Raw genomic sequence first — 20,356 nt, forward strand, 5'->3', positions numbered from 1 at the left:
AATAAAATTAGCTGCAGTAGAAAATGAGATCTTACCCCCGTTTGAAGCCATTGAACCCCAAATGCTCGCCCAATGAAATAAATCCATCCTCAACATTTACGAGTTGTCTCTATGGCATAGCATCTCAATAACTAGGTTAACCAAAAAACATTGAATGACGTCGGAAAATAATATGGAGAATAAACGTCTAACCTAAAGTATTTATGAATTTTTAAGAGAGCTCAAGCTGTGAAAATATACAGATATCATAAATATGGCTTCAATCTGCGGTAGATCAGAATGTACACCTTCCAGCAGTATAAAAAAATACTGCAAGCGGTAACAGGGTTACACTTTGTCACGGATACATGCGAATAGCTGCGGTTTGTGTATCAGACAGCCAAGGTGATACAAATTACCGACTTGCTTCATTCAGAGCGTTGTTTAACGGAGTGCAGTGAGTATTTGCATCAGAGAAATACATTCAAGGAATCAGTTCGCTTGATTCATTTGGGCCTTTATTAAAAAATCTATTGACCAACTACGCATCTTCAAAAAGGTTTAAATTGTAATCTGATAAATCCAACAGGCCAAACACTGTCATAAAATCACATTGTTATTCACATTCAAAAAGTCTTGGTCATGGATTCATTCAAAACGTCATCCAACAACTTGATTATGGAAAGATGAATAAATCGGCTGTAATTCATAAGGTAAGTTTACATTTAGATTTTATATAGTTTTAAGTTTTTTTTTTCAAGTGTCAGCTAAACAATTTCAGTTTTGTGTACATTAACGACGCGTTTCCTCGTTTAAAATTTTATTCTGTGTTCAATTAAACGTGCGCAGACGCGTGTGCATTTGTACATCTGTATGCATGCAATCTATCAATATACATCAACCCACCCACCCACCCATCATTCTCTCTCTCTCTCTCTCTCTCTCTCTCTCTCTCTCTCTCTCGTCTTAAACTAAGGAACGGGAATGCGCGAAAATCAACAGGTTTTGTAACATTCAACAAATAATTTCTTTTCCTAGAATAAATAGTTAACGTTTAAAAAGAACATACAGTATTGTGAACTAAATCCCCAATGGTCATAAACGATGCATCACAAGTCCAAATGTAATGCCAGTATTATTCCGAATAAGTTCCAATATTGAATGTATTCAAGTGCCTATAATTTCGAATGTGCATATATGACAATGACCTAGAATGTGGCCATATGGTCAGAATCATTTGGTGTAATAATGTAATCCAAACTGTCCTTGACTAAATTCGCAATTATTCCAAATTGATATTGTAGTCAAATAATATGACTGAGCACCTTGTAATTCCAGTGAGTAAGAATTTTAATAAATAAATCCACCCAAATTAAAAACCGAACACAACAGTAGGACTGATTTCGCTTCAGATGTTAGGGCAATAAAGAATAGTTTTCCAAAAGAAAAAACAATGATATGAAAAGCTAGGACACAGTAATACAGCCGGGATGTGGGTCAGTCTGTTCTTTAATAAGTACATGTTGTCAACAGGTTTAGGAATTTCCAAGAGTATTTAACTTATAATCTTACAGAAATATTAGCTATGTATTATGTTGTTTACAAAATAAATGTCACTGGTCATGTACACCATTAACTTCATTGTAGCAAAAGGTCAGTTACAAAATACAGATATACATGACATATAATCATTGCAAAAAGCCAACAAACAAATTAAATATGCATCATGTGCATTATGTCTTTGGAAGGGAATCGTTGCCTAATTTCTTCGGGTAAGACACATGAGCAAAATACATATTTGGTACCAGTGTTTGGATGGAAACGTATTACACTATTTATCTCTTCAAATTGGGGATCAATCCATACAGTGGTTATTAACGCATTTACTTTCTAATTAATTCTTTTAAAATATCGTGAGACGAGATTGAAAGGAAAAAGTGGAATTATCATTTGTTTCGACAAACTGAATCAAATTTCTGACAGATTAATATTGTCGACATCTTTGGAAAGATAATAATATGTAATGCCAGATTGCAAGACATGTCAGTACGCTTGTATTAGCCATCTGTCATCTTGTCACAGGTGCTTATATCTGTATATTGTATGGCAACTCATAAACATGAATATTTGACCTACTTGTCACCCAATTTCCAAATCTAGCACTTTGACCCTAAGCACTCTCCGCCAATCTAAAAAGTCTGCGATGGTGACTCCTTGCACATTCCGCCAATGTCCTGGTCTAACACTGTGACTTCTTGCCCTCCCAGCCCATTTTTAAGTGTAGCACTATGACGTCTTCCCTTTCTATCCAATGTCCAAGTTCAGTACTGTGACCCCATGCCCTTCTAGCCAATTACCAAATCTAGCACTGTGACTCTTTGTCCTTCCGGACAAAGTCCAAGTCTAGCACGATGACTCCTGGCCTTTCCAGCCAATTTCCGAGTCAAGATCTATTACTCCTACCGCTTCTCGCCAATCATCAAGTCTAGCACTGTGACCCCTTGCCCTTCTAGCCAATTATCAAGTCTAGCATTATGATTTCTTGTCCTTCATGCAAAGAGTAGCACAGTGACTCGTTGATTCTTCTCGCCAATGAAACATAGAAAACTTCATTGATTATACATGTTTGCAGTTTGTCGCTGCGTTTCCTTAGCAACAGAGGATAATCCGGTACATTTTGGGTGCGACCCTTACTTTCGAATAAGGCATGAGTATGGTGCAAATCACTGTTTGATGTTTAGTTGGCTCGTAAATGCGTCGCGATTTGAAGTCTCACTGGCTGATATAGATGTTGCACATCAGTACTGGCTGCCGACTTGTCTCATACAAATGCTGCATAGGACCATTTCAAGTCTACTTGTCTCATACAAATGCTGCATAGGACCATTTCAAGTCTACTTGTCTCATACAAATGCTTCATTGGACCATTTCAAGTCTACTTGTCTCATACAAATGCTGCATAGGACCATTTCACGTCTACTTGTCTCATACAAATGCTGCATATGACCATTTCAAGTCTACTTGTCTCATAAAAATGGCGCATTGTTAGATCTGAATATATTGGTATGATCGTTTTAATGCAGATTTTAATTCCTCTTCCTTTTCTGAACATAGTATCGTTCTTTTGACCTCATGTACATGAGCTGCTGAGAAAATGTCACTCATAACTCCACATGCTCTACTTCTGATTGGTGTTATCTTCAATCCGTTGTTTATACCTAACTGCCGCAAGGGTTTGTAAACATTGGTTAGTTTCCGTTCAATGCGATTCAGACTTCATGCAGACTTAGTTATAGTTAAGCGATATGTCGATAACTAAATGTTATATCCCCATTAAATAAAGGTTATTATCATTATTATTATTATTATTATTATCAGTAGTAGTAGTAGTAGTAGTAATAGTAGTAGTAGTAGTAGTAGTAGTATATACATGATTTGATTTAGGTAAGAAAGCGGGGTCAGATGATTGTTGGAATCTATTTAAATAAAATGTTTCTAGGTATATAGATGTTTGGTAATGACATGACAAATATGGCACGCGTTCTCTCTCTCTCTCTCTCTCTCTCTCTCTCTCTCTCATATACTCGTTTTAAAAGAAAGGTCATGTAAAACATTCAGTATCTATTTATAACGACAACATAAATTGAATGTTTTGATTCATTTGGAATAGCTCCACCTAATAGTATTACAAACTAAACAAACTCTTCTCAAATAAATGTGGATAGTATTATCATGTGCGGTTATTATTGTGTATATTATAACATACACAGGTACTTAATTAAAACACCAATAGATATTTTAAGTATTTTTATTCAACAACCAAGTCATTTTAATGAGCGTCTAATAAAACAAAATATAATATACTTATATACTAGATTATATCACATTATTTGAATTGCAAAAACTAATGAAAAAATTATACAGATTATAGAGTTTGTAATCGAACATAGAATAACAAAATAATCATGAAAGGCGTTTCTTCATTTTGGGTAGACAATTCAGCACTTTCCTGGTACAAGATGAAGCAAAGAAAATCGCACAAATTGGCTTCGCAGGTGTTTTCTTTCTTTAGCGCTTTCACTCAATATTTGATGCTGCTTTCGGCATGATCGAATGTCCGAAACAGATTGAAGCGTGTATTTGGTACTTTATCGATGATATATTTAAATGTAGGAAGAGGAAGTCTAATGCCTTTCGGATAGATGGGTTAAAATAACATTAATACTGACTTCGTGTGAGGCTGCACGTAACCTAAAATTCCAGTCAAGCTGGCGTTTATTATGCACTAAAATCCTATCTGCTATTCTTTGAAATATTTTGAAACTCTGATCTTTATTGTTTGTATATTTAATTGAAAAATAAGCAGGCAATATTATGTAACAGAAGAACGCAGAACGGACAGTGTTGGACGGATAAACTGCTGGTTTTACGTATAAAACATTTTGTTGCCATTGTTGCTTGTCTGCAAATATTACTAAGATACAAGCATTAAGAGTTGACAAGAAACGTTTATTAGGACTGTCTGTTCTTTAAAGATTTTTTTTTTTATGAAACCGCGGTCATGCAATTGTACCTGATGAAGGTAACAATCAAACGGATATTCCGTAGTGATAGCTTTACACTTTGTCTTTGTGCCGTTGTATAAGTTTGACCGAATCGAAAGTAAAACAAAATCTTTTCTTTTCGTGCTTTAACGTACATAAGGGCTGGGTTTTAAAGAGGTGGTTGACCTTAAATGATTATCATGGGAGACAATGTACACAGTGGCATGGTGCATTTTTGACTGTCCTTACTTTAGAAAGTAATTCTAGTATACGATAAATTTTACCGTGGCATGGTACATTTATTTTGAAAAATCTACTTACTTTTGTAAATAACCATCGTGGAAGGTAATTTATACGGTGACATGGTACATTCTGCGCAAACATGTCTTGACTTTAGTAAATGATTCTCGTGGAAGGTAATTTACACTGTGGCACAGTATATTCTACGAGAAAAGGTCGTTACGTCAGTCAATAAATTACTGTAATACTTATAATTTTGAACCATTACGGAAAATAGAACTATTGACAGATCCATAGAATTCTGCTCTCGTTGAACTACATGTGCTGGAATTCCGCTTCTGAATTGGATTATCTATCGAATTTTGTTTTGCACAGGAGAATTTATTTTCGCGTGATGACCACATGATGAACACATTGTGCGCCCCAAAGTTCTTTTTATCTGTGTTTGAACAAAGACTATTCTGACAGAAGCTTCATAATATGTCCTATGATGAGATTTGAGCCAAGGTCTGTTGGTTACGGCACAAATCGCTGTGCCGGCTCGCACCAACCCTATACGCTCTCGACAAAGCTGAAGCTCAACAGAGGATGCAAGCATTCGTATGTAGCTAACACACTCCAGTGGGTATCCACTAAGCAACTCTCATATAATACACAGTCACTTCGAATTCCTCTAACAGACATCGAGGAATATAAAGGTTATGATAGAGATTTATAACTATGCACCAATTACAAAGGGGAGTACTATATCTGGATCATAAAGGAGGGCACGTGATGGTATGAAGTGAAAGAACATATGTAGAAAGAATATTATAATACAGGTTAGAAAGTATTTATGTCTTCCCATAATGGTATTCGATCCCAGGTCCGAACTAAAGATGAATTAAAATATTTTTTGAATCTGAATGATAATATTATTTCACCATTTATAATGTCAACCCATATTAAAATGTATGTATGTATGTATGTATGTATGTATGTATGTATGTATGTATGTATGTATGTATACATGCAGGCAGGCAGGTAGGTAGGTAGGTAGATAGGTAGGTAGGTATGTATGCATGTATTCATGTATGTATGTATGTAGGTAGGTAGGTAGGAAGGTAGGTAGGTAGGTAGGCATGTATGTATGTATGTTTGTGTGTATTTAGAGAGAGATAAAGAGAGAGAGAGAGAATTGCTTGTGTGCGAGTGTGTGTGTGTGTGTGTGTGTGTGTGCGTGTTTTTTCCCTTCCATTCTATAACTGAATTCATATAGCGAGCAGTGACATACGCAAAAGTCGGAAATAAGATTTGACCCTCATTTGAACCCCTTTAACTCAAAATATATACGTGCAATAAAATTTCCTGTTTGTTACCAAGCGAAAGCATCTCAATAAATATATCAAAAATTATATGATGCCGGTATGGAGCTACAAACATATAACTTGACGTATTTGTGATTTTTTAAGAGAACGCCAGCTGTCAAAGTCAAACATGTCTTCAGTCAATGGTAGATCATAACTTACATATTCCATCTGTATAAAAAAAAAAATTTCTTCACGTAATAAACTGCTGACTCAGGCAACTGACGCAAAGCGGCTATAGGTCTTCACTGGTCACGGATGGTGCCTATAATAAGGAAGTGTACGATACATGTGAATAACTACGGTTTGTGTATCAGAAAGTGAAGGTGCTTCATTCAGAGTGGTGTTTAACGGAGTGTTGTGAGTAATTACATCTGAAAAATACGTTATAAGAACCAGTTGTTTGCTAGCATCTGGACCATTGTATTCAATACTACAGACCAACTACGCATCTTTAACATGGGTTACAAATGTACTTTTGCAAATTCAACATGTAACTAAATGACATAAAATCACATTGTTATTCACATTTGAACATGGATACGGTTATATTATCATCTAACTTCAAACTTCTGGAAAGATGAATAAACCAATTCTGAAACAAGGTAAGTATATATTTAGATGTCACATATTTATGAGATTGTATGCACGTGTTACCCTGTTTCATCTTTATACACGTTAACCGACGCCAATTTAAGTAAAATTAAATACGTTCAGACGCATATGTATGAAATATATCTGTCTATATATATATCAAGCTATATCTATATACATCTAACAGTATATATCTCATAACTATAGTGTCCTTTACGGGCAAACGCGGAAGCAGAAGACATAATTTGTGCCACTGATTGGATGTAATAGTATTGGAATTATCTATAGAAATCTACTCAAGGTTCAAACTGCACACTAACTTATGATGGCGTCCCGTAGAAAGACTTTGTAGCCGTAATGGTGAAAATAAAGGTTAATTTGCCGGATTAGATTCATGCGATGGTCGTCAAAGAGTTATGCGTTGGTAGTTACAGTATTTTGAATGGATATGTGTAGTTTTCAGTCTTTTGGCGATTGTGAAGTGATAAAAGACACGTAACAAAAGTCGAATCGAGCGGAAGTTGGTGTCACGCTTGCACTCCTTGTGTTAATTTATTTATAGTACCGATAAGGTGATTTCGTGTTACCAGTGTATTCATAGTACTTTATTGATAAAACCTCAGACTCCTGTGATAGCACTAAGACTATTTGCCCTTCCAGCCTATTTCCTAGTCTAGCACTGTCACTCTTGCCTTTACCGCTAATTTCCAAGTCTAGCACCGTGACTCTTGCCTTTCACGCTATTTTCCTAATTTAGCACTGTGACTCTTGCTTTTCCCGCTAATTTCCAAGTCTAGCAGGGTGATTCTTGCCTTTCACGCTATTTTCCTAGTTTAGCACTGTGACTCTAGCCTTTCCCGCTAATTTCCAAGTCTAGCACTGTGATTTTTGCCTTTCACGCTATTTTCCTAGTCTAGCACTGTGACTCTTGCCTTCCCCGCTAATTTCCAAGTCAAGCACTTTCAGAATGAAAACAGAGGAATGTAAAGAGTATACCCGTTTACCAGTTGTCGCTGTATATCGTAATGTTCATAGCAATAGATGATAATTTCGCGCAGTTTGGGTGCGACCATGCATTCAGAAAAGGCATGGGCATGGTGCAAATCACTATTTGATGCTTTCGTTGGTTCGTAAAGACGGTGCACGCAACGAGATGATATTTTACTGGCTCATACAGATGGTGCTCGACACGATTTTATGTCTAGCTAGCTCATAAAGATTGCATATGCTTTACAACTTTTGTTAGGACGGATAAAACTAGCATACTTAACGAAATTTCCTCTCTGTTCTGATACAAAGTTGAATTCCACTTTGTTATTTTCGAAGCACATGAGCTGATGAGATTTAAAAATATCAGCCATGACTCACTCCGTGGATATACTTCGGACTGGTATTGTATTCCGTGTGTCGGACATACCTGACTGCTATTAGGTCTATTTACGCTCTTTGTTTTGACACGTTTGCTGCGTCAGATACGAGTTTCCATTCCACGCGATTAAAATTGGAATCAGACTTCGTTTCGCGATAGGCCGCCACGCGATATTTCTAGCCCACAGCTGTTTACTGAAATTAGCCCACAGCTGTTTACGGAAATTAGCCCACAGCTGTTTACTGAAATTAATTTATTGCCTCTTCTTACCTCTTGCCTATTGAGCAAAAATTAAAAAGGTTTAAGTTCAGTGACCATGCTGCTATTCGAAATGCTTGTGTGAGTGCGTTGTTAAGTATACCTGAATGTGTAAGTGAAATGTTATTCTATAATACAACCGGTCAAAATGTTGAGGACCATGTGACATTTGGGTCTTTTATAATCAAATTATATTATATTATATTATATTATATTATATTATATTATATTATATTATATTATATTATAATATATTATGTTATGTTATGTTATGTTATTTTATTTTATCTTATGTTATATTATATTATATTATATTATATTATATCATATTATATTATATTATATTATATTATATTATATTATATTATATTATATTATCTTATGTTATGTTATGTTATGTTATATTATATTATATTATATTATATTATATTGTGTTATATTATATTATATTACATTATATTATATTATATTATGCTATGTTATGTTTTATTATATTATATTACATTATATTATATTATATTATATTATATTATATTATATTATATTATATTATATTATATTATATTATATTATATTATATTATATTATATTATATTACATTACTGCCATGACTACAGAAATATTGTTATAGTAATAACTATTTGAGTACTATATGGCGGGGAATACTATTTGAGGGAATATGTTTAAATAAAATCTTTGTAGTTATATAGATGCTTGATAATGAATGATCAGATCTCTCTCTCTCTCTCTCTCTCTCTCTCTCTCTCTCTCTCTCTCTCTCTGAGATCTGTAGGTATGTACATATAACTATTGTTTAGGTCACAGTAAATATTGTATAGGTCACAGTGGCATTATTTGTATTGCTCCATAAAATATACATAAGAGCGTTAACTGAAACAAAAATATGGGGCATTTCGTAGATCTTGCCTCTGATAAATACTTTACACGTTGAGGAACATTGAGGAAGAAAATGTTAGACAGTGTTAGTGCGACTACATAAGCAAAAAGTAAATGGTGAAGTCGAAACGTGATAGCAACCAACAAGACGAGCGCTGCATCCGTAGCGGAATCTTCTGTGCATTATGTCTAAAAAGACATTTCTATGACTATTATCGTGTCCATTTTGTATTCGTTGTCAGAAGCTTTCATTATATATGAACTGGAAGATATATTTACGAGACTGTCATGTTGATGGAAATAAGGATATACCAGTGAAACGTCAAAGGTGGCTCTAATGATATGTATTTAAACGGCTGTCTGAAAGTTGGGGATTTAACCGGGGAGGGTTGTGGAGAAGTTTGCGTGGATGAATGATAATATTATTAAAATTAAGGTGTGTAGTTATCTATTATTTTATTCATTTTCAAAAGTTTAGTTATTTTCCTTCTTGCGCTAAATGCTTTCCAGAAAGCTCTCACATACAATGACTGCCGTGAAGCACGTGCTGGCAAACGAATTATATTCAGGGCTAACTCATAAATTAGCCTGTTAAAAAATTAAATGTTAGGTACAACTTCGCTAAAATTCGAAATTTAGCTACATTGGCAGACAATCATTTTATAACATCATTAATATGATTGGAATGCTTGCAATTTAAAGAAAGGTACAAGCCGATAACGTTAGTCATTGTGTGATAGAACTGAAGTGGGGTCAGTATTGCCTTGTTTAATTTCAGGCATAGTGTAAATTCTTTTACTTGTAAACAGCTTAGGTTTATCAGGATTGAGTTCTTTAGGACTCACGGTACTAATTCAATTCCCATAGTAAACCTATGCAAACACCATGATAATAAAAATTCAATAACTGAACATTTCTGAGTGCTCATAATCTATAATTATCAGTAGAGATGAAACCTGGATGTCAGCTTCTGTGTTGAGAAAATAACATGAGCGGCGGCATTTTCTGGACTAACATGTGTTTGAAACATGTGCTTTCAAATTCCGGACCAAAGAGTCAGATGCTAATTTTAGTAACGAGTGTTCCAAACTCAAGACTGTTAAAGGTCTGAAATTCCATTAATAAAACAATGTTTCTAAAATAAATTCACTTTCAGCTAGGATAAGCCCTTAAAAGAGTCTTTAACCTAAAAAATAACTTACATTATTAACCAATCCTGGCCAGCCAAACCCATATATACTCTGTTTTATGTTCACCCATTTCCAGGCTGGTTCCTTGTTTTCCATACAATTAGTACCGTGTGTCCTTTAAGACACTACCACTAGCATCGTAGGAAGGTAATCGGGTCATAATTAGTTATCATTTCAATTTCTGATCTGTGTGTAGAAGAATAATGGGGGAAGAATCGTCGACAGTCTTGTAGTGAAACCAATTCATTCAAAAATGTCAGTAACATAGATTAACAATAGGTCACTGTAGATTACCTGCACTAAATTGTTTTTCGTCTGATAAAGGGCTACTTTGTATTTACTCTTATGCTTTTAGCGAGATAAATGATCTTGGAACCAGTCTAATAATGTCTTGTAACCAACCTAATAAATAGTCTTGGAACCAACCTATCAGATTAGCAGATATATCACATTTTACGTAATTCAAAAATTAGCCCGTTATGTCAAACTCTATCAAAAGTTATGAAACAATCACAACAAATGACGCTTGCAATGCAAAAACCGACTAAAACTTGTAAAATATATTATTTCAGTGAATATAATTGTAAAACTGTTTCAACGACAATTAAGTAATAAAAATCGACTTATAATTTGAAGGTCAGTGAGGACGGCATTTATATGCAGGGAAAGAAACAGTCCGTCATGTAAGCTGAGTTTTAGGAAATGTCTCAAAAGTTGTTTGGAGAAAAAAACTCAAGAATCGTTAGCCAGCTCCTAACAAAAATAAGTTTATATCTTTATCACCTCTATAAAAGAACATCTCGTCATTTGTATCACTTAGCTTTCTATGCCATTACTCCATGAATGTCCCCATCATTTCTGTAAGGTCATTAAACTAGTAAGCTGGAAGTGTTTGCTCGAAACAAGGATCTAGTCGTGTCTCTCTAAAACACGCTAATTGGGAAGGACCGATTATATCATTAAAATCATTCAAGTTTATTACAAATAGTCTAAATATTAACACGCATAATTCTTAGATTTGGAACTTCGAGCAATGTAAACATTTCAGATTTCGAACTTCGAGCAATATAAACATTTCAGATTTCGAACTTCGAGCAATATAAACATTTCAGATTTCGAATTTCAAGCAATATAAACATTTCAGATTTCGAACTTCGAGCAATATAAAATTTAATCAACATGCTTTGGATATATCTGATAGAATTTGCCCACAGTGAGAAAGAATGGTTTAAGAATTGTTGAAGATGAACGTCATTTTCTTTTCGAGTGCAATACATATATAAAGAGAAAGATATTTACATAAAAAATGTCTTAACAATAGATCAAATATGGTTTTGTTAATTGTGCCTGGTGTTAAATCTATTTCCCATACCAGTATGTCTACTTTACTGACCTATGATTTCACAAGAACATAGAGTTGATGACGTGTTCTATGGCATGATACATATATGTGGTCACATTACCAGTTACTTTTTGTGCGTTCTGTTCCAACCTTACATGATGCTGTTTTACATGCATTATGGATCGGTGGCCTACAATTCTAAATAAATTTTGTTGTATTTGTACCTAAGATGCAGTAAGGATAATCTCAGTTGTACAAAAACATGTATTTAATAATAAATTGGTCTTCTTGGCCAAAGGATTTTGTTTTAGATCGATGTACACGACGGACATCAAAAAGAATATTAGAGATATTTATAATCCATTATTAAATTCACACACACACACACACACACACACACACACATGTGATGCCTGAAAATGAATGGTGTTCTTTTTTCACTACTTAGAAATATAATATAAGGCATGCAAGGATGCATATTAAATAAGGAAGCAAAAACTAATTGAACCATAACAATTTGAGAGAAACAGGGTACATGGTTCAACAAACGTTCACACGAATAAGAAGGCAAAGTGTAAACGAAGCATATATACAAAAAACGTTTCTGTCTTACATGGAAATTAAACACAGACGTGTATTCGAGTACAAACAAAATATGGTTAGCACACATGGCAATAAATACAATATCAGCAGAAATATTCAATACGATAAAAACAAAGCAATAAATAAATAAAAACATATGACATCTATATTATATATGCATTTTGCTTAGACCTGCAGAAAACTCAAATTATAAATTTATACGATGCCTTGATACTTTGACTACGTACTAATAAATTTGCATATGTATATTTAAGTATCATTCTAAATTTATTAGGGTTGTAAATGTTCATCACCTTTGAAGATCCTTTTATGTACCATAGTTTCATCATGCAGATTATATACAGAAGTCTTGCACATTCACCAAGTGCTACATAATTGCTTAATGTAGATGGAATACCTAAAAATACGTTACCAAAGTTTCCATGCGCTCCTTCTATTCATCAGAATACGTATTACCATGTCGCCTAAATTCGCAACGTCATCGGCATATACTGAACATAAAATATCAGGTGTCATTAGCTATAAAGACTCACAATTCAGTTTTCCGCAACATTGACGTGAAACCATTTATAATTATTGAAAATGATAATGGAGATAGCATACTGCCTTGGTGAGTGCATTACTGACGTGTAAAACAATTGGTTAATTCATACAAACAAATGATCACATAACCTGCAAGATTCATAAGAAGTGCACTTACATTCATTTTGAACTAAGGCTACTCTAGGATTTATCATGTCGGACAGTATCGAGTACGTTCGAAAAGTCGACAAATAGCTATACAATATATCCATTGACTTTGTTATGTACGTTTGTACATTTGACTGTAACGTAAATATATTATCTATTGTTTAGTTAGCCCCGATGAAAACTGTTTGTGATTTATATAAGATGTGTATCGTCTTCCCACTGAATAAATCCTCTATTAAAAGTTTAACTGAAGATCTTACAGCTAACACTGATACGATATATATATATATATATATATATATATATATATATATATATATATATATATATATATATATATATATATATATATATATATATATATATATATATATATAATTACAAAATTACAAATAGTTTCTAAGACAATGTAAATTTAAGAACTCTAACCCACTACAAAATTGGGGTGTTTTCCGTTTTAATTATTTTTAACTTGCAGACCATTTTGTACCCGGGTGTGCCACAAACCATACCATTTCTACTCGGGTATACCACAAAGTGCGCAATTCATTCATGCCCGGGTATACTACAATGTAACTAAACCATTTTTGCCCGTATATATCACAAAGTATACAAACCATTCCTGTCTAGATATGCCACAAAGTATGCCACCATTTCTGTCCGGGTATACCGTAAAATATGAACATCTTTTTCAGATACGTAGATACCTCAAAGTATGCACACAATTTCTGTCCGGGTATACCACAAAAGCATGCAAACTAGTTGAGCCCGTGTATACCACAAAGTATGCAGATCATTCCAGCCCGGGTATACTACAATATATATTTGATTCGACGTTAATGCTTTTAAATATTCCAAACTAGAAGAGGATCAAGTCGCGAATTTACTACAATATTACTTTGCAATTATTTTTCTTTTCTTAGAACTAGTAACATTGTTGAACAGAATAATGGCTGCTTTAGTTTTGTTCTAAATCTAAATACTTCAGTTCGATCTTCGAAATTTTCTTAGAAGGTCATTTTACAGTCTCCAATTTTCAGCACATTCTCTGCCCCAGCATGGACTCAGATCATGTAATTGTCATAAGATTATCTGCCCCAGCATGGACTCAGATCATGTAATTGTCATAACATTCTCTGCCCCACCATGGACTCAGATCATGTAATTGTCATAACATTCTCTGCCCCACCATGGACTCAGATCATGTAATTGTCATAAGATTATCTGCCCAATCATGGACTCAGATCATGTAATTGTCATAACATTCTCTGCCCCACCATGGACTCAGATAATGTAATTGTCATAACATTCTCTGCCCCACCATGGACTCAGATCATGTAATTGTCGTACCATTCTCTGCTCCACCATGGACTCAGATCATGTAATTGTCATAACATTATCTGCCCCACCATGGACTCGGATCATGTAATTGTCATAACATTATCTGCCCCATCCTGGACTCAGATCATGTAATTGTCATACCATTCTCTGCCCCACCATGGACTCAGATCATGTAATTGTCATAACGTTCTCTGCCCCATCCTGGACTCAGATCATGTAATTACCCCACAATGCATGATGCTCAGATTGTTGGTTTAAGTCTTGTCGAGCTAGTATTTTAGAAACAGCATCGTTATATACTTCGATTACTAACAAATTCATCAATAGACTGGTTCACTAACCTTCACATTGTTTCCTTTTTATTAATCCTATTACATTCCGACATATTCAACATGTATGTTTCCGGTTTTCATCCCATTTATATTTAACATTTAACTGAAAATTTAGAGCTGCAAAACTTATTATCTATGTATTGTCATTTAAATCATCTATCTTTCTTTTAATGTTTATTAAGATGAAGAAACTAATCCCTATGCACAACGTGTAAATAGTTTATAAAATAAACTAATTCTGTGGATGTTATTCTATATTCCAAAATGATATAACGCCATCGCTACATTTGCAAAATAGCCATCGAGAATCAACAGTCACACCTTTATTAGTAAACAGACAGACAGAGAGACTGAGACAGAGACACTGAGACAGAGAGAGACAGAGAGACTGAGACAGAGACAGAGAGACTGAGACAGAGACAGAGAGAGAGACTGAGACAGAGACAGACAGAGAGACTGAGACAGAGATGGTCTCTAATGAATTACGGTATTTATAAAGAGTTGGGATGCATATGTAAATATCTTGGTCAGACCATCGCTAGTAAACTGTATATGAGCACGGGGTGGTGGGGTTGCGTGTAGAAATTATTGATCAGACGAACTCTAATAGAAAATACAATTATATGTATGGATAGAGAGATAAAAGAGAGAAATATTGTATATAAAGAAATATATCGATCAGAATATCGTTAATGTATAACAAAATTGAATGTATGGAGAGAGAGAGAGAGAGAGAATCAACCATTCTCTCTCTATTTCTCTCTCTCTCTCTCTCTCTCTCAACCAGTCTTTCTCTCTCTCTCTCTCTCTCTCTCCATACATGCAATTCTATTATACATTAAGGATATTCTGATCGATATATTTCTTTATATACAATATTTCTCTTTTTTATCTCTCTATCCATACATACAATTATATTTTCTATTAGAGTTCGTCTGATCAATAATCAACCAGTCTGTCTGTCTGTCTGTCTGTCTCTGTCTCTCTCTCTCTCTCTCTCTCTTCGGTTTTAAGCGTGCGAGCTTGGTATGTTGTATATGTCTCGACTTATTCCTGCACTACATCAGAGAAGTTCATTCCCCACACTCGGAATAAAACACGTATTTGGTTTTACGTTTCATCACGCACACACTCTTCAGACATATTACATTACCATTTTATTCTGACGTCATTGATATGAAGTGCAAAAAGGACAGAACTTTACATTAAGCGGATATTAACCGTTTAATATCGATTCAATTTTATCTCTGTCGTATACCAAGGTGTATCCAGGATATTTTTAATGTGTGTGTGTGTGTGTGTGTGTGTGTGTGTGTTTCTTTTAAAAAGGAGTTTATTACATGAAGTGGGGTTTTTTACCCAATAAATTATTTTAACAAACGCGTTCTAATGCCATATAAAATTTGTAATTTCAGACAGTTGGTTGGAAAGCACATATACAGGTTATCAAGAACAGCTCGGTACAAATTATAGATTGCTAATGTCTGATTCATGAGTTATATCATGTGCAACGTCCACCGTCCAACAATGTAAGAAGACTTTAACATCAGATATCGATTACAGCCACTAAAAGACTGTATTTATAATCTTTACTTAGTACAGTGCATAGGGTAATTGGGAGAAATGATCACATTTACTGTAAATGTCTGCTTGCTATTTTTATTATCATTATTATTATTGCAGTAGTAGTATATCACGTTTCTTCTCTCTTTTACACACACACACACACACACACACACACACACACACACACACACATATACATATATATATATATATATATATATATATATATATATATATATATATATATATATATATATATATATATATATATATATATATATGCTTGTATCACTGTGTGTGTATTGCTTAAATTATTATATTATAGATGAATTTCATTATTTTATTTGCCTTTACCGTCTTTGTTTTGTCTCGGAATTCCGGTTGTATATGACTTTCAGCTTTGTCTTAATAGTTGTGTATAGCTATTCCACAAAATGTATATAAGAATGTCTTGTAAAGTTTACCCTTTGATTGAGTTTACTTGCATGTTGTTGTTTTGGTGGTGGTGGTGGTGGTGGTGCGTCATCTACATCATTAAATTGCCCAGCCATTTAAGAAACTAAGCAACACATTTACTATGAATATGACGGCAACTACATATTTCCAAATTAGTTTAACATATTTTCAAGGAAGCAAGTCCAAGAAATACTAAGCAACCTCGTGAAAAAAGTTCAGTGAAAACGTAAGGCTGGGTTGTAGTACATAAGTATTATCCATGACAGGATCTTGCTCATAGAAAACGTTCAAGAAAAGCAGGCAGTACATTGTACTCAGTCAAGCAAGACAAACCGCTGGAACTGAACAAAAATTTGTGTTTTAACGTACGGCAACATAAGTAGGTCAGTTTGTGCCGAATTGGATTAAGTCAAGCGCCTAATCAAGGACGGTAAACGGTAACAAATCTAAGTTGATCCAGTGTTAGGTATAGTAACCGCGACCTTTCTGCCTCGCGCCGAGCACGCTAACTGCTGAGATGTCACCCTGTGATCCACTTATTACTGTTAATGTAATCCAATACAAATGACTATTTTGTATTATTCGGTTCAAACAGAATAGTATGGTTCTTTTTTTTTACATTATACAAATACATGCTTTGTTTAACCGCGGATCAGCGACGATGTTTTTATGTTCTTTCAATCATTAATATATGACACTTCGGAGAAGTGGCGACATTTTCAGTGAATACGTGTCTCATGGATATGGCTATTACTGATTATACATACAAAAAAATAAAATTGCCGAAGAAAGTGCGTAACACGTGTTCTTACAAAATGTATTACAACTCTCAAGTCCTGTCATTTTTTACGTGTCCAAGGATACAAATCCTTGTATTTTATTTCACAGTATCAGTTTTTTTTCTTCTTCACAGTATCAGTATACGAGTATCAGTGGATGCGGTATCTCTGTTACTAGTTTAGAAGTACTCCTAGGGCAGGAGTATTGCTGGGCAGTTTCTAGACAGATGGCATAGATTATCTCCAAGCCTGGAAGAAACGAATGGAATGACTACTTGTAAATTCTAAAGATCGCTACCATTTCTTTCACAGAAGACACCTGCAGTACCGAGAAACTACCTAATGGAGTTCTGAAGATTGGTACTGCCGTTTTCTTCATTTACAGTTCTTATAATCCAGATGATAAGGTGTGTTTTAGTACAATAAAACTGACACGAGCACGTGCCCCAGGAATATATAGATAGGTCAGTTTTCATACAAGAACTCTTACAATGCCCACTTACGTTGAATGGATTGTCCGATATTAAATGCTATTGTAAACGTTAAAAAAGGTACTTAGCATTTTTCAGAACTAGTCTTTGAATAACGTTTAGAAGTACAACCTCCTTAATAAAACGCAGAATTCTTTTTAACTGCCGATGGTCTAGTTAATTGAAGCCAGATGGTAAGTAATTCGTTTACGATAAAATACCAACCGCTGAGGTATAAATACTTAGGGTTTCGACGCTGACTGATTATTGTGAATGTTTATCCCAACCGTGCATTGAGTCACGTATTAGGATAGGAATTATCGCATTTCCCTGTAGTTAATTTGCAACTGTGAAATAAAAAACCAAAATTTCACAACCATTCCATTCATTGAACTAATTGCTTTGCACTCGATGCTGCATAAACGTTCCAACATATACTACATGAACACGATTAAGAGAGCGACAACTCAAACCTGAAACTTTGAAACAAATGTCGTTTATCTTTCTAAATTTGGCATACTAAAACTTAGTGTCATTCGTATCAGATCCTGCGTCCGCAATACATTTTACTTTTTTATTTTTTCCAAAACGATCTATTCATTAAAACAGGATTGCAAAACACAGCCAAATTGCACGTTGTGTTCCGCCTTCATATTAAAACTATCAGCTGGAAAAGCAAATGCAAGAATTTTTTCTTCTTCAGAGAATCTTTATTTTGATTTACTGATGATTCAATAGTATTTGTCTGTTTGAACTACTCTGGAAGCCATACATATTTGTGAAGAGTAGGCTTTATAAAATTAGAAGCTGGAATAATATTTATATGTTCCAGTATAAATGTGACTTGCTGTTCAGGCGCTTCAGACGAACCGTGACAATGCTTTCGTCTGTTGATTAACTACTTGCGACTGAAACAGGTAACAAAATTCACTTGAATTCTCCGGGAGGATATAAATAACAACCTTTTGCCTTCTCCGTAACTGTAGAAAAAAAAAAAACATATTTTATACTGGATTTGAGTTAAGCGGTCATTTTTCATAACCTAGCGATGTTTTGAGTATATGTATGCATCTTGATTAAAAAGCAAGGTTGAAGTATGATATAATTTTTGTAAGCCATTATTTCTTCTGCGTTGTAACTTGGTTCAACTATCTCAGATATTTTAGTTAAACGATTATATACTTTTGATAATCACACATTATAATGGCTAGCTAAAACTGATGGAATAAAAACAATACTGATTTGCCTCATTACAAATAATATAAATCATATTGTAACTACAGTATTGAGCATTATAATGAAGGGTGTTCAACTAATGTTTCAGCATTTAGTGACGTTGCTCACAACGTAAATAAGTAGCAAGATAATTCATCTTAGAAGTGGAAATGACAGTTCTTTAATTTACCGCTGATTCGGATTCACTGCAGCATTTCTATCTGTCACTCTGAGACAAAACAGGTTATAGTGTGTATTCGTTTTCTTATGTTCCTCATAACTTGTAACTGAGTATGTACTAAAGTCTTGTCTTGTTTTGACTTGTCTTCATTTTATCTCTGTCACTATTTTCTCTACCGTTCATAGCATACTTTGATGTGTGAAGTACTGGTGAAGAATCCAAGTTTGTGAAATTCGCATAATATCGGATCTGACTTTTAAAACTGGTCGTTGTGGTTTATCTGTAAAACCGTCGAATCACAACATAATTGACCTGCCGCTTATCCACGCACAAGAATATTCTAAATCTGTAAAAGTCATTACTGAAGGGATTTTGCGCGGAAAAAAATATATGATCATTAATAGTCTCTAAAACAACGTCCAAAGTCTTAAGGAATTGAACTTTTCACGTTTTACGAGCAAGGCGAGTGTTACACGCAATCCTTAAAGATAGTAGGTATTAGATTAGGACAAACATAATTCCAATATAGTTGCAGTCTTGTAATCTTTTGCACGTGCTGTATTATCTAAGACTAAATATCGTTTTGTTATTTTTAAAATCCGATTACAAATTGGGGCATTTCAAACAATTTACTATATTGTCTGTTTTGCAGGCTATACACAGGGCATATTTATGGAGGGGCATTACCATCCATGTATATAAACATTTTGTTTCCTTATCCTTTTAAAATTACTGGCCATAAATTACAATTTACTGTTCGAGTGTACTTTTTGTGGCCATATTTTCTTCAACAGCAATTTTTAACCTCTTGATACGAAAGACGCTCCTAAAACGGTACTAACACTATGTTGTTATAATATCTAAGCCCGACAGATTCGAGCACGTTGTCATCAGCGTTTGCGTAAATCCCAAACTGCTCTTTATTATTTGTAATAATCAGTTGTGTTTCTCATCTGAGAAAATA

General features: G+C 34.4%; 1 protein-coding gene across 2 annotated transcripts in view; it reads left to right on the top strand.

The window, feature by feature from the left end:
• Positions 1-228: 228 nt before the first annotated feature.
• The window catches only part of LOC149792469 (soluble guanylate cyclase 88E-like), a 501,393-nt gene continuing 481,265 nt past the window's right edge, over positions 229-20,356 (top strand). For both annotated transcript variants that reach the window (XM_089971051.1, XM_089971054.1), the window contains exon 1: positions 229-692. The gene's annotated coding sequence lies outside the window, so the exon portion shown is untranslated. The remainder of the gene's footprint in view (positions 693-20,356) is intronic.

The sequence above is a fragment of the Sinohyriopsis cumingii genome, chromosome 9 (assembly GCF_028554795.1).
Source record: "Sinohyriopsis cumingii isolate HCF-2022 chromosome 9, ASM2855479v2, whole genome shotgun sequence".
Taxonomy (NCBI): Eukaryota; Metazoa; Mollusca; class Bivalvia; order Unionida; family Unionidae; genus Sinohyriopsis; species Sinohyriopsis cumingii.